Source organism: Macrobrachium nipponense, chromosome 25 (genome assembly GCF_015104395.2).
Source record: "Macrobrachium nipponense isolate FS-2020 chromosome 25, ASM1510439v2, whole genome shotgun sequence".
Taxonomy (NCBI): Eukaryota; Metazoa; Arthropoda; class Malacostraca; order Decapoda; family Palaemonidae; genus Macrobrachium; species Macrobrachium nipponense.
In genome coordinates, this window is record NC_087214.1 from 2,057,625 (window position 1) to 2,068,670 (window position 11,046).

Below are 11,046 nucleotides of genomic sequence, written 5' to 3' on the forward strand. Positions count from 1 at the left end.
TTTTTTTATTGCATCAGATTGTTGTGAATTGTACACAAGAGCAAGTGGGATCTTTCAAGTCCTTCAATTCCTCCCACCCCCAACCCCCTTAAAAACGATTCCATTCTTTCTCTCGGATTTAATCATTAAACCAGTAGTCAAAAGAGTTATTAATACCACCTGAGACTACTAAAATATTGGACCTTACATTTTTTTATTCTGGTCATCTGAGAAAACCAACATTTGCCTGAAACACTGAAAGTCAAAGGAAAATCTAATTACGTGAATGCTTTGGAGGCTGTAATATTTATATCAGTGTGCATTATCACGCCATCTCTAATCTTTATAATAAGAACACCACTTTCTATTTCAATGAAAACTAGGTCTGTGAAGAAAAAAATGAACCACAACCGTTTGTATTTCGCTCTTTTCTGATACACTGTATACATAGACTGCGTGTTTCAGCATTGATTTGGTGAGAGAGAGAAAAATAAATGCGTAGAACTATATATAAAACCATCAAACATTTGCATAGGCACTGTATAATAAAAGGAGGCCATAAAAACGCCAAAATGTCGAAAGTAAATTCTATATTTCAGAGACCAGTTTTATCTCTCTTTGGGCCGAGAGAAACTGCTGGTCTCTGAAATATAATAGCATTTACTTTCTACATTTTGGCGTTTTCTTGGGCTCCTTTTATTAGATGCAATTCTGTTTTAACAATATATATACTTAACGGTCACAGGAACTATATATAAAACCTAAATACATTTATTCATGTACCATAAGTAAAACCTTTGGCGTTTCCTACTAAATGTGATTATATATTTGCTCGCGAATCGGCCTTTAGGTCATCGACAGATGAAAGGGCCTGTTTTTTTTTTTTTTTTTTTTTTTTTTTTTAATATTATCTAACCTGATGAAAAAACTTACAGAGCCAATTGCAATTGACTCCTTCCCTGCCGTGATGGATGCACTGAAGGTCTAGAGCTCGGGCTGAAAAGCACTCTCTCTACCTCGACATGTTTCCATATTTTCATGCTAAAGTTGTTCCTGGTTGTTCCTCCTGATGTTTCAGTACAAATCCATCAAGGCGATCTAATACAGCCCCGTTCATTTCCACAAAAAGCAATTGAAACACTAAACTGATTTTTTCACACATTTACAAGTATCTTTATCAAAACTGTCTCGCTTAATTACGTTTGATTTACAGGCACGTTTCTGACATTTACAACTAGAACTAAGCAACTAAGCTTACATAATTCAAATATCTTTTATGTTTTACAACTCTCATAAATTACTCTTTAGTTCTTCTGAATTGATTTTTTAGTTTTAATAATTTCGCAAATCTACACTTTCGAGAGTATAATTAATCTATTGACTTCGTGATCTTATTTAATTTAATGCACAAAACAAAACCAAGTACTAAACAACACGCTTAGAAAGACTGACTGACAGACGACAAAATTTGTTCCAAAGACGAATGTCGTACTTACGTAGCTGATTACCACAAAACAATACTTTTAGAATAGTGCAAACAACGTAACAGCAAATTTCGCCTCCCGAGTAACACTGCGTTCCCTGTTTACTCATTTATCAAGTGCTGTAGCTGACCTTAAAAAGATTTGAACATTTAAGAGGAGTGTTTTGTACGAGCGGTGATCTCGATTGTTTAAAACCGTTGCGTTCTTTCGGCTTTTTTTTTTTTTTTTTTTTCTTCGGAAACTCAATGATCTTGAGAGAGGTATCGAAATGCCGGAGTTGTATCGAATTGCCTTCATGGATTTATTGAAACAAACTGAATCGAAGTGGCCTTAGCCATTGCAGAGAAATTTCTGTAAAATTGTTTATAAATTACTTATGATGAAAACTGGTTAGTTCTAGAAAATAATCAGTGATCAATAAGTCTCCAATTACAGGGGTTTTCGTTGATGTCATTCCCTAAGTTATATACATATGGGGCAATGATAATCACAAATCAATGTTGCACAATCACTTCAGCACTGGTTACAAAAAGGTTCGAAACAAATTTCTAGCCCATTGTACGTAACAGCAACATGGACCCCTCCAGTCTCCCTTCCCCCTCCCCCTGGAAAAAATATGCTATTGCATTCTCTCTCTCTCTCTCTCTCTCTCTCTCTCTCTCTCTCTCTCACATCTAGTCATTAGCCCCATAAGTCTAAAAGAGCAGCACCACTGAAATAGAGGCACTGAATATTAAATATTGCATTCAGGGAACTTGCAAGAATCAACATTTGGCTGAAATACTGAAAATTAAAAGGACAAAATACTTTCATGAAAACTTGAAATGATTCATGCAACATACTACGTGTGCATTATCATGCAATCTCCATACTCTGTGATAGACTTATTACTCTCCATTTTACCAAGAACTAGATCAGGGAAAAACTTTTTAGTTTAATTTATCTCAATTTTCTGATACACTGTACTTAACCAGTAATTGGATTGAAAACAAGGAAAAGGTGTTACATTTCCTTACCTTTCAAGAATAACTGACCAAAGGATGACATCTCCGTAGCAGCAAAATCGTAAGACTTCAGACGTGATAGCTCTTCATAACGCCCAGTCACCTAAGAAACCGCGCTTTTATTATTAGTACAGTGTTAACTGAATTTAAACCCGAACCCCTGAACAAACGGATCAGACCTACTATAGTATTTGTTTGGGGCAAAAATCGACAAAAGAAGCAGCAAGTCTATTAGTGAATGAACAGATCTAGTAGACACATGCACTTGACCTAATCAATAGCTGTCCTGACTTTCTTCAGAACTAACTTTTATATATATATATATAGAATAGTATATATATATATATATATATATAATATATACATATATATATATATATATATAATATATATATATATATATATATATTTATATAAAATGTATATATATATATATATATATATATATATAAAAAAATAATATATTATATATATATAATAACGGGGCACCGCCTCATTATCACATAGGTAGCGAAAGCCAGAAGTGAAAGGCATCTGGGTTTTTTGGTAACACTTTGGCTCTCCTCTCTCTCTCTCTCTCTCTCTCTCTCTCTCTCTCTCTCTCTCTCTCTCTCTCCCCCTTCCATTTCATTAGGTCATCAAATCAGAGTCGGGACTACACAAAAATATACGTTTATTAAAAGCAAAGCATTAATTGAATAACTCAGATTCTTACAGGATAATCAAATGGAATGATAACTCAAGTTCAGATAACTTAGATAACCCCAACCCCCGTGTAATAATAGTCTATAAAGTAATAGTCAAACACCAATTATCTCCTCTCCAAAATATAGTTTCCTCCACACAGGACACAGTCCCCCCCACTAGATCTGCCTGTTTAAAAGACAGGAGGGACACACTGATAAGCACACACAATTGTAAAGACAAAGTCAAAAGATTAAAGGAAATAGAACATCTTTGCAAAATATAAAAAAACACAGTCAGGCCACAACTTTGGCTAAAGCACAATAATTCCTTACCCATCTCCAGCTACAATCTCCAAGCACTTAATAAAGAAACATTGCAGAGCTATCCGCTCTTCTCTCCAGGCAACCCACTCCATTGTTCTGGCTAATAAACACGTATCTGCCATTATGAAAGGACATAGCTCGTACACGTACAGACAAACTTACACTCAAAAGTTCGGAAGAAACGCACCCGCCCCAGGTAACTGGTTGCAGCCAGTTTTCACAAAGGCACCTTCTCGAACTGCAAGGATGATCGTTGACCTGCTTAGTAAGGATCTTACCATCACACCACCCAAAAAGATACATCAGCATTCTTAAGCTCAGATGTCTTGTCACTTGGACTCTCTGTCTCCATGGGAAGTAAAAATGATGAGTCTGTACATTCCCCTTTTTACAGATTAGCTCGGCCACCATCCTGGCTATCCCCAGCCTAGCCACAGGCCACATAAAACAGCTTAATATATAAAAAAGAAACACATTGGCCGGCTCATTAAACACAAAAATATAGTAATAACTGAAAGTCTCTGGCAGCACAAAGTAATGTTCTATCACAACTCTTTTCTCCATCTTGAATCCTCCTTTTTGTCTGCAACTCCAACAGCACAGACTTGTAAAACACGCAGTAGGAAGGCAAAACATCTCCCAGTGGAAGACATTTAATGGCTCCCGTAGACCCAAAAGCACTGTAGAACTCTGTAGACTTGTAGAAAACTCTTTTTTAAGTGGTGTTACGGCCTCTGAGAGAGGTCCACTTCAGGTTCGATATGAAATAATAATAAAAAAAATATTTCAACACCAACAGTTGAAACTGGGGATACGAATATAGAAAGAAACACTAACACAACAAAGGTTTATTTACAAGCTCACTAACAAAGGTAAATGCAGAATGGTATCTCCTATTTACATAAAAAGATAGAATCTTACACTGCATGAACTGAGGGGAACAGTGAGACAATTCAAATACTTGCTAGTGAATTGGCAATTCGAAGGGATGGCTTCTCAAAAGTAAAACGGTGATTACAGACGTCCTCTTGACTCCGTATTGCAGAAACTAGTCTACTTGAAAGGCAGGAACTCCCCAAACCTGTAGCAGGACCTTTCCTTCTCTGAAGTTCTGCTCGACTTCGCAATAACACAGAATAATTCGTCCACTCCTGAAGATGACTAGACAAATATCAACCAACTCTCTAACAACTCTTCTGATCCTTCGTTGGTTCCTTTTTCTCGTATCTCTCACGAATGATCTCTGCTGCTGCTGATCTCTCACATATAATCTGATCTGTGGCTCTTACTGAGGATATCTCTCCTGTGACTAACTGGAGTCTCTCTTTTACGATCTCTCTCTCTTACGATCCACGCTTTCCAAAGTTCGTTCGTTGTATTTATACGGCACTCTGGGCACGGAGCCTACGGTGAGCGTCACAGACTCCAGGGATTTCTAGAACTTCTTAGATGAATCTAAACGAGGTATTGCATCAGAAATCGCGGCGTTTCTCACGTTCCGATGAGTTCCACAACACCCTGCCGATTCTAGAACCATCCCCGAGAACAGGCGCCTCCAACACGGGCGCAAAAGCCCTCCTTGCTGCCGAACTTCTCGAAAATGCGTTCTCCTTTCCTTAACTTCCTTTGCTACGAGGCAATTACCATCACAAGTGGGGCATACATCAGCAACATCTCTGCAACGGCTGGTGGGCATCTTGCTAGCTTCGGGAACGACGACTTATGGGTGTGTTTAAGTATGTCAGTCAAGTCATCGGTCAATCAAAAAAGAATTAACCCCAGACATACTTCATCAAATAATGACCTCCCACAAAATTCCCAAAAATACTAACTGAATGTCTCCCAATTACTCCATAGGATTGCTAAATCATAAGTCATTATCCCAACCCTCAAAGAAAATATTAAGTTCTCTAACTTAATGCTCCAAATTCACACACTAACAACACACCTCCAGAAACTCAGACTCACCAGAATCTCCACGGACTTCTGTCATCACATTTCAAACTCACAAATTCTCACAAGTAAAAAAAGAAAAATGTAATGAGCCCAAGAAAAAAAATCATGTAACAAGCCCAGACCCAAAGTTATCACTGAAAAAATAAAAATGTTCTCTCAAGCTCTGATATTTCAACAACCCACAAAATCAGTAAAATTCTCCAATATCTAACACTAACAGCAAAAACCCTCTACTGCTTGCATAATTAATTACAATGAGACTTAATGTCAAACGCCCATTTCATGCAATTCACACAGCCCAACAAAAAATTACATCTCCCATCCAAAAGAATTGCTATTTAAGGCTCAATCCCCAATTACATCTCTCGTAGGAAAGGAAAAAAAAGAAAAAAAAGATAACAACCAATGAGTGAACTTTCCCCATCACAAAGCACAATATATGCATGATATACATAACCCCGCATTTTCCCCATCAAATACCACATGTATAGTTACAGAATTTTTGCCCACCGCAACTTTTCATCTATCGGACACAGCCAGAAAGCAACCCCTTACACATGCATTTTCATGAAATGCTATGGTCACATTTCCAGATATTGCAAAAACTCTGAGCAATCACCACTAGGGGAAAAGAGTCAGCAACCGGACTCATCCCAGCATTTTCAGCAAAAATCCTCCTGCGAACACGTCAGGTGCTCAAACTGCAGCATAAAAATGTCTAGTCAGACTTCCAACTCAGAAACTCATGATTCTCAAAAGAAAGTTCTATACTGACATGATATCAGCCCACTTCACAAAATTATCTCCAGGATATGACTAAGGTGCTCAAAAATTGTCTCAGACATAAATCTTATAAATTGATACTGCTCAATTATATAAAAAAGACTGCGACGCTAATGCCACTCGCCTCCCCAATAGTCACGAAACCAAAAAGAACCACAGAACTCCTCTCTTGGCTCTTAAAATCCCAGAAAAAAAATTGATAACCACAAAAAAAAGAAAGCTACCACCAAAGATTAATGCCATCCCACACACACACACACACACACACACACACACACACACACACACACACACACACACACACATACACACACATACACATACACATACACATACACATACATATATTATATATATATATATATATATATATATATATATATATATATATATATATATATATATATATATATATATATATATATATATATATATATATATATAATCACCATATTAATAATAACACCACTCCAATAATAAAAATATTTCCTCCATTTAATTAATAACCCCACAACACCATATTCCCTCTATCTCACCAATAACTACCAGTGTTAATAAAATCACCACTCCAGCAATAAAAAAATATTCACCTCTGTTTCGGCAAAAATAAAAAAAAACACTTACCTCTATTTCACCAATAACTCCATGTGGAATAAAACAAGTCTCCAAAAAGATTATTACACTCCAAGCAGATAATAAAAAATGTAACTCCATCTCCAAAAAATGCACTCAAAGCAATCTAGCTGACACTCAAAAGTATTGCCCCATATCTCCTCAAAAAGATGTCTCCATTTACAACAAAAATGGCTGCAAAATAATTGAACTAAGCATAGCTCTCACCACCATAGGCCTAAACTGTGGAATAACTCCAAAAAAATAAAAATATCAAATGGCCAAAATATTACATCTCCAAAATATTATATCTCCAATTATATCTCCAATTCTCCAGGAAAATAACTCGATGTTATAGTCAAAAACTATAAAATCTCTGTTTAGCATAACTGCTGAGAAAGGGCAAAAACTTGGCAAATAAAATTGGTCAGGAAATTCTAGAAAAAATCACCAGTGTGCCATAACTCATTACAACAAAAACTCCAAATATAAAGTGTCTAAGCAAAGACTTCTCCATATGCACTATGGCATAGACCACTAGAAACTTAACCAAGTTTCCTATCTCTGGCAAAGTTGTCACAAATACAACAAAAGTATTGTGCAAGAAACCCACAACTTCTGGAACACAAAAGTATCAAGAAAAAAAAATGTAGTGCCCATTTTGTATAAAATGCAAAAATTCCTCCCATAAATCTCATTGCAGCATCAAACAGCTGAAATTATAAACAATTCCAGAACAATGACTCCAAGTCACGAACTGAGATATTAAAAATTCTCACAAACTGGAGAGAAAATAAATTCAAACTCCGCCATGATAAAAAAAAAAAAAACTTGCGTCAGCTATGGCTAACGACTAAAAAAGGAAAAAAGAAAAAAATCAATGGCACTGTTAACTATCCCCATGACTCACATAGATGTTAAGCAATTTTCTGCCGAACCATAAAAAAAAAATGTGTCGTTAGTTCCTCCCAAATTAAAAAAAAAAACACCACCACCCTTGATAGCATTACAACACCCATGTTAGTATAAAACAAAAAAAAAATAACACCAATATTAGAACTATCAGTATCAGAAGTATCAACAGATATTAGTAAATATCAGTACTCGCTAGTATCACCAAATTGCTATCATCAAATTCATCTAAATCCACCAAAAATTGATATCATCCACCCATAAAATCATTGGCACATACCCCAAAAATTATTAAACACCCACGAACTCTGACAGAATCCCCAAAAATATCTCAAGTAATGATAATTCTACTTAAGTGCCTCTCCTGTGAAATATCTCAAGTAATGATATAATGATAATAATTCTCCATAGTAATAATTCTACCCGTAACACCAGTAAAAGCATTAATATTGCTATTTCTTTCCCAGTATTTATCATAATTGCCTAACCAAAATTAACACCACTCACCGGTATCATCAGATACAACACCAGATACAACAACACTCAGCGATCATCAGCACCCAGCAACACCGGCATCACCAATTGACAACACCAATCAAATCTCCATTAAAAAAAAAGAATCTCTGTGTCCCCATTTATAGTTATGCCCCCTAATATTGCGTAAAAGCATTCTTCAAAGCATAAGGAAAGCTTACACCAAATATATATGCACTTCATTTCCTTTTCTCTTCACTCAAGAGAAAGAAAAAAAAATCTTTCCAAAAATAAACAAAAACCCTACGGGCATCTCATATCATCTCCCCGGTGGTTATCAGCTGATGTCCTGGCATTAAATTTCCATTTCCTTATCCAAGGCCAAACTCGTCTCCATTGCCTGACACACACACACATAAAAAAGAAGTTCACCCCCACTCAACTAAAAAAAAAAAAAAAAAAAAAAGCGCTTCACCTCCTGGCAAGCAATTCCCTCAAAGGAAGACCACTACTACCCTACCCTTCCCTTGCAATACCCCTCTGGGTCAGCAGAAAATGCGCTGACTGCATCATGAATGAACAGCCGCTGTCTCCAAGAGGCAAAACACAGTGTTGCATGTATGAAAACCATCATATACACATGTATGTATAAAACAAAGACAAACGCGTCTCCTTTAATATGTGCCAATAAAGAAACACATCACTTTCTACTCCTAGGGGAAAACAAATATGGTATTCTAAACCAATCCCATAACTCACAAAATGATTCATACACAAAGCCAAAAAAAAAAAAAAAAAAAAAAAAGTGATCAATGATGAGAAGAAACCCCGAATGGCAAACCGAATGCGCAGTAACACGCAAATACACACATACTTGCGTGTGTAATGATAACCCGATCCTCGAGAGGAAAAGACACTTGGCAGCACGCACTAAGAAAGAAGTCTCACTGATCAACCAACACACTCGAGGTATCTCGCCCTGGGCAAAATGCTGAGCCTAGTTCAATTGCCCCGTCTCATTACCACTGCCAACGGATGGGTAAACCTTAACCACCATAAATTACTAACTGAAATCTAACACATTCCCACAACCAGACACTCCGAAAACAGCATTTAATCTCACAAAAGGCTTTTTTGTTCAACCACTGCTTGCTACCAACTAATAATGGGCCACCACCTCGTTATTCACATAGGTAGCGAAAGGCAGAAGTGAAAGGCATCTGGGTTTTTGGTAACACTTTCTCCTCCATCTCTCTCTCTCTCTCTTTCGACTTGCAACCTCTCTCTCTCGATAACCTCCCTTCCATTTAATTAGGTCATCAAATCAGAGTCGGGACTACAAAAATAAAAAATACGTTTTATTAAAAGCAAAGCATTAATTGAATAACTCAGATTCTTACAGGATAATCAAATGGAATGATAACTCAAGTTCAGATAACTAAAGCCCTGTACACACTTGGGAAACATTGTTTGGAAACAATGTTTGGAAACGGTCTCCAAACAGTTTGTTAACTGATTCCGAAAACTTGATTCCAAACAGTTTGGAAACAGTTTTCAAACTGTTTGGAAACAGTTTGCAAATTATTTGTAAACTACTTCCAAAACAATGTTTCCTGTCCACACCTCAGTTGTGGTCATGTCTGTGATGAGTGTAGAGGTTGCTGCAGCAGCGTCTGCATTTTACTTGGCACTTTTTGATAAAGTCAAGGGAGGTCAAGAAAAGAGAAAGATATGGGTGAGGAATTTTTTTTTGAAAAAGGACCCTATGGTGATTTGCTTTTGGCGGCTATCCCCGTCAAGGCATCCATCTTTTTAATTCTATTTTTGTAATCCACATTTGTTACATCCCACAATGTTGGGGATGAATGCAGCAATTCAATTAGTTCTAGAGTTTTCTTGGCAGACCACATGGTGTTATCACTACAAGTCTCGAGTAGGTACTAATTCATCGTCGCCTCGGCCGCACACACACACACACACGCGCAGTTTTTCCCATTCTGGATGGGAAACAGTAATTCATGAAATGGTTGTGTTTGGAAATGGTTTGCAAACAGTATGGAAACAGTTTCCAAACTGTTTAGAAACAGTTTGTAAGCAGTTTGGAAACATTGTTTGCATACAGTTTGGAAACAGTTTCCAAACTGTTTGGAAACCGTTTCCAAGCTGTTTGGAAACCGTTTCCAAACATTGTTTCCAAACAATGTTTCCAAGTGTGTACGGGGCTTTAGATAACCCCCATGAAATAATAGTCTATAAAGTAATAGTCAAACACCAATTATCTCCTCTCCAAAATATAGTTTCTTCCACACAGGACACAGTCCCCCCCACTAGATCTGCCTGTTTAAAAAGACAGGTGGGACACACTGATAAGCACACACAATTGTAAAGACAAAGTCAAAAGATTAAATGAAATAGAACATCTTTACAAAATATAAAAAAAAAAAAAAACAGTCAGGCCATAACTTTGCCTAGAGCACAATAATTCTTATCCATCTCCAGCTAGAATCTCCAAGCACTTAATAAAGAAACAAGAAACATTGCAGAGCTATCCGCTCTTTCTTTTCAAGGCAACCGTCTCCATCGTTCTGGCTAATATCTGCCATTATGAACGGACATAGCTCGTACATGTACAGACAAACTCACACTCAAAAGTTCAGAACGCACCCGCCCCAGGTAACTGGTTGCAGCCAGTTTTCAAAGGCACCTTCTCGAACTGCAGGATGATCGTTGACCTGCTTAGTAAGGATCTTACCATCACACCACCCAAAAAGATACATCAGCATTCTTAAGCCGAGATGTCTTGTCACTTGGACTCTCTGTCTCCATGGGAAG